At 34.0% G+C, this 5,981-nt stretch overlaps 1 protein-coding gene across 4 annotated transcripts in view; it reads right to left on the reverse strand.

The window, feature by feature from the left end:
- Positions 1 to 5,981, reverse strand: part of LOC117176770 — a 36,844-nt gene that overhangs the window by 11,640 nt on the left and 19,223 nt on the right. For 3 of the 4 annotated variants that reach the window (XR_004467615.1, XR_004467616.1, XR_004467614.1), the window contains 2 exons: positions 2,104 to 2,216; positions 1,537 to 2,012 (listed from right to left, as the gene is read on the reverse strand). The exons of the other annotated variant lie outside the window; for it this stretch is intronic. The gene's annotated coding sequence lies outside the window, so the exon portion shown is untranslated. Of the gene's footprint in view, positions 1 to 1,536; positions 2,013 to 2,103; positions 2,217 to 5,981 lie in introns of those variants that run through there. 4 annotated transcript variants of the gene reach the window in all.

The following is a 5,981-nucleotide window of genomic DNA, read 5'->3' on the forward strand; positions in this document are numbered from 1 at the left end:
ACAATCAATAAGAAAGTTTCCCGCGAAGTGGTAAACGGAGAATGCTTCGAAACCGTTCATTTGTCTGCAAAATATATGTAACTATTTTTCGTCACAACTTAATGAAATGAAGAAAATAATCAATTAGAAACATTCTTGGTCCATTTTATAAGAATGATATAGTCTTTTAAATGAATTCTTCAGTTCATCGTTTAAGATATGGAACTAATGACATAGCTGTATTTTTTTATCGGACTCAAATTTTCAGAATAAACTTCTTATAGCATACACATTCCTGTAGGTCTCGTGGAAGGGTGTGCGTCCAAAAAGCAGTATCTCATTTTCTCGCAATAAATCAGAAAAGAGGTCATCTAAACAAATTGAAATATTTTAACTAATTAACCTTCTCTTGAGCAATTTTATTGAATTTTTACTGCTCTCTAAATTTTTGAAAGGGAAAAACGTATGTAAGTAAATCTATCCGCCTAGGGCAAGCACAAAGGGTTCCACGTGTGTATTCCGCTTCTCCTGGCCTTGGTGTATTATCTTTGCCTTGGCTTGGAGATGTAAAGTCGACCGACAACAAAATGCGAAAAACACAATGATATAAATTCGTACTTCGTACTGTTCGTTCAATTAATTCCGATTTGGAATTTTTTTATAGTTAAAGTAGTCATAATACGAGGTGTCTTTATGTAATGGCATTCTCACAGACTGCACAGCTTATTAAATATCGGATGTTCACGACTTGGTCTCATGGTCTTCACGCACATAGGACTTGTCAATTTTCTCTAGTTTTTGCTTAGTTTTTCAACGTATTTCGCGAAATTTAGGTTCACCATCATCAAGTCGGGGGTCTTGGGATCTAGAGACGCCCGAGAATGCTTGTTCGATTTTAGAATTTTGCGAAAGAAAATAAATTTGCAAATGGTTCTTGCCGTTAATATGGTATCGTTTGCTATCCACATCCTTCCCCTTTCGGAAAATGAACATTTTTCGTCAAAATAGTAATTTTCTCAACACAACAGTTTTTGTTTAACAGTTGTATCGATCCGGGAATCACGCAAAGCGTTCAAAACATGCGTCGTATAAGACTGTTAACTGTTTAATGTCATAAATTAATCACCGAATATATTTCCTAACTAAATGAAGTTACAGATTGAGGAATTTGCAATAAAGAATTCAGACGAAGGGTTAAAAAAAATTGCTTCATTATTCTATGTCTTTAAAACTGAATAAAAGGTACAATTTTGTCTGGTTTTGTCCTACATCTTTTTTAAATCAGTCTTTTTTTGCCTTCTTTGATTTCATGTTTGTTTTCTTTAATACTTTAGTGCAGTTTACTTTCTTCTCAAATTATCATTTTTAATGATTAAAAAAGAGTTTCTGGGCACCTTTAATTATTTATGAAAATATGGAATTGATTTTACAACATTTATATCATTCGGCCCCTTATAGGTTTACTGTCACATTTGACTTCGCCGCCACTAAAGACATTGCCGGCAACATACATACAAATAAAGTCTAGTATGTGGAAAATAATTTTTTAATTAGCACATTTACATCAGATAATAAAAGCTATACATAAATCAAATTTATTTGTTTGGTTCATACTTTTACAATTTGACGTGATTAATTACCATTTGTGCGTCTACGGTTATCTAGTCTCATAAGAGGATTAAAATCTCCATGCACAGGATAGTTTATATAGTCAACTGGTTTCAGTGAACAACCATCGTGGAAGGCATGCTCGTTCACTTTAAGCCGTCAATTAATTATTGGTGTATATACTCCACTCATAAAATAATACGGGTCAAGTATTGTTATGATGAATCCGTCCAGTCATATTAAAATACGATCATTATAGTTCATTTTGGCGATAACTACCATTTCTATTTCTTGTAACAAAATATTATCAAGACGCTCGGTCTGATCTGTTTCATCAATAACACCACATCCAGGATGATTAGGTGGAGGTGGTGAAGGAGGCTCAGGTGCTATACGAGGAGGAGACCTAAGCGTATATTCTAGCTCTGCAATAAGAAAAATGGAATAGCTAAGTAAAGATATTAATTAAAAAGGAACAATATAAGAAAACGCATTCAGTATGTTTGACTGTCTTACAGCTATATGGGCGTTTCCACGCAGAAAGTGTTATTTTCATGTCACCATGATTTTATAGGTAACCTGCATATGAAATTTCGGTCAGAATGCATGAAGATTTACCGACAGTTTTTCTGAAATAGATAAAAAAATAGAAAGCAGATAACATTTATAGTTAGACCAAATCCCAAAAATATACCTTAATAATATTTGTTACCAGCTACAAATGAAATAATTTGCATGCTCACATATTTTCCGCGCAATGTTTCAAAATCCTAAGAAAACTCATGCCAGTTCAGTAGAACGTAGGCTACTGAAATTCAATGGATTTGTCATTGTGCTTTGATTTTTAACCTAACGAAATGGTAATCTCAAAGTTGTGCCACCGTTTTTATGATTAAAATTTCCATTTCTATTCCTATTATATTAAGGCTTCCAGCAGACACGGTGTATATAGAATAATGCTCTGTTAAAATTGTCGCAGTATCACACGTTCAAATATCTAAAATTTTGATTCCATCGAGGAAATGTACCCTCCACCAACGTACAAAGACTTCTTAAAACAAACTTTTCTAAGCATAACACACATACACACCGTTTGTTAGACAAGAAAATGCACGATGGATTAAGTTAATATCACAGTGCGCGCAAAGGTTATGTCCAATTTAAGGTTAAAATGTTTTTTCCAACATTGCAACAAAATGGACCCTCCAACACTTGCAAAAATAAAAATGGTGCGCATTAAGATAGGATAAAATCTTTTATTATCTTTGCTGTACATTTATACGGAAACGCTTAAATATGGGGCATTATTTCCTAAGTATATCCACACGAAAAGTCAATTTGACTATGCTTCGGCATAATGTAATCCTATTAGATTTACCTGAAGAACAATAGTTTCCAGGAAGTATACCTTTATTGTTTCTTAAATCAAAAATTTCTTTAATTTGTTAAAAAAATATCGTGTGCAACAGGTGCAGAAAGAAGCACCATATATTATTTTTCTACTTTCTCAAAAAAATACAAATATATTCAAATAAGCTTTAAATTTGATGAGCGAAAGGGGGAGGGTCGGTAAGGCCGGTTTTTGGCCTAATTTATTTTTGGACCCAAAAATCTGAAAAAATGTTGGTAGTATCTTATATGTATCCCGAGTCGATTGCACGCTAAACGGACTACCCTGCACCCCCCAGCCACCCCTACAAATATAGGAAACACCACTACCCACCAACTGTATTTTCGAGAGATTTGACACTCTTAAACATGTATTCTGAGGTTAGCTCGGGTTTACTATGGATTTCGGGGTCGCCGAATACAAATCTGGCGTCCTTTGACTTTTATCGCGTCAGATTCAAGGTCATTGGAAGGTCAAATCGAGAGAAAACGGTAAAAAAAATCCAAAAAATACGTTATAGGTTTTTGGAGTCGCTAATTACGAATCTGGTATCCGTTGAACTCAATCGCTTCAGGTTCAAGGTCATTTGAAGGTCATTTGAAAGTCATTTGAAGGTCAAATCGAGAAAAAACGGTAAAAAAGTTAAAAAAAAATATGTTATAGGTTTTTGGGGTCGCTGATTACGAACCTGGTGTCCGCTGACCTTCATCGCGTCAGGTTCAAGGTCATGACCCCAAAAACCTATAACACATTTTTTAAAAAAAATTTTACCGTTTTTCTCGATATGACCTTCAAATGACCTTCAAATGACCTTAAACCTGAAGCGATAGAGTTCAACGGATGCCAGATTCGTAATTAGCGACTCCAAAAACCTATAACGTATTTTTTTTTTTTTTTTTACCGTTTTCTCTCGATCTGACCTTCCAATGACCTTGAATCTGACGCGATAAAAGTCAAAGGACGCCAGATTTGTATTCGGCGACCCCAAAAACCATAGTAAACCCGAGCTAACCTAAGAATACATGTTTAAGAGTGTCAAATCTCTCGAAAATACAGTTGGTGGGTAGTGGTGTTTCCTATATTTGTAGGGGTGGCTGGGGGGTGCAGGGTAGTCCGTTTAGCGTGCAATCGACTCGGGATACTTATAAGATACTACCATGATTTTTTCAGATTTTTTGGTCCAAAAATAAATTAGGCCAAAAACCGGCCTTACCGACCCTCCCCCTTTACGGAAAATTTTGTATTTTCTGGTAATTGTTAGTATTTTTGAAACATACATAAAAACTTGAATTCTTACCTGATTGTCAATTTGAATAGCTATATTTTCACATCAGACACAGCTCAAGACAAAATAAGCAATTTTCATTTTCAAATTAGAAAAATAAAAACTACCGCGTTATGGTTATGCGAATTTAATTAATTCAAATAAAGTGAGCTGATTCAAGATAAATTCCAGTAAATTCAAATCGGTTCCAGTGAATTTAAAATAAGTGGAGTCAGCTATACATGAAATTAACTTGATTTAATCGAAGTCCGTGTTGAATTCCATTGAATTCAAGGTAAAATCAATTAAATTGAAGAGAAATTATTGTTTTAAGATTGCGAACTTCACAGTAAATTAAAATGATTTAAAAGTGATTTCTATCTAATGTAAAGTAGAAATCATTTTGTCTGCCTCAGAATATATTTTCACTTCATACAAAAAATGCCTTTTTCGTTTTTCTAAATTCTTGAATTTTTAGTCATTCAATAAAAATTAAGAAATCGTATGGAAATTTTTTATTTCAAATACATGAGGCATCACAGAAAATTTTAATATACGCAGATGAATAGTAAATTTATTAAAGATTCTAATCACACGTACATACTACTTGTACCCTCTGTTGTCCCCAGAATAAGCATCGGGCCAACACAATTTTGGGGACATTTTTGCTTATTTTTTTGTGCACACTACCCCCTCTCCACACACAAAATTAACTACAGTTCTCGCGGGAGACCCTGTATACACTTATTCGAGACAAAGTTTTTGAAATACGACTGTATTTCTACTTCACGGTACGCTCAGGTGCCTCTATACGGCACGAGTGCACTTTTCAAGGTCATATATCGTGACCTATTAGAGATAGGATACTTTTTTTTTAAATTACGCTAAATTGACTCTATTTTCATTTAATTTTAAGTAATTTTGTCATGGGATGCACAGGAAACGAGATATTTTCAACAAAAACAAAACAAATTCTCTGTTTTTAGTCAAAAATGCAAACAAAAAATAAATTTCCGAAATCTCGAAATTCCCAAAATAATAGGTTTAAAATGCTTTTTTTTCAACGCAGATTTTTGTAAAATCTATTTTATCCTCTGGTATCAATAATGAAGGTACACAGTGTTTTTTCCAACTTAGTGATTTTTCACTAAAAATCTAGAAAAATGAGGATTCTTCTATGTACAACTCGAAACCTACGGAAAATAGCGCATTATTTTAAAAAATAAATTTTCTCATAATTTTGTCCTCTTTCTTTTTCTGCTAGAAATTTCGCTCTAAATTACAATGGGAATTATCCGTCCACGCAAATGTAACTTTTGGAACTGTTTTCAAACCAAAAAAACCCGGTGTGGCAATTAATCTGTTCTAGAATTTTTGGTATGTGAAAAGGCACACCTCAACGGAACTTTCTCATTGAAAACATTGCAAGTAGGATTTTTTCGGGAATCATACTACCAGATGCCTAGACTATTGAAGGATTCAAATGATTCAGTGTAAGGTAATGTTGAACGATCATGTAAATTAAAAATATTTTGTAAAAATCTTGGTAACGAACGAAGTTACGATTAAACATAAAGGCGAAATTGCAGTTATCCTTTCACGTGTTCTCAAAATCCCGATGATCCCTGTTTTTTAATAATTAGTTTCAGCGTCCCAAGTCATTCTGTCTTCAAATGGCCTTGGACTGATTTCGGGGAGACAGAAACGTAAACAGTGAGGGTCGCCTGACTCGTTTCCAAT

This window comes from Belonocnema kinseyi, chromosome 7, assembly GCF_010883055.1.
Source record: "Belonocnema kinseyi isolate 2016_QV_RU_SX_M_011 chromosome 7, B_treatae_v1, whole genome shotgun sequence".
Lineage (NCBI taxonomy): Eukaryota > Metazoa > Arthropoda > Insecta > Hymenoptera > Cynipidae > Belonocnema > Belonocnema kinseyi.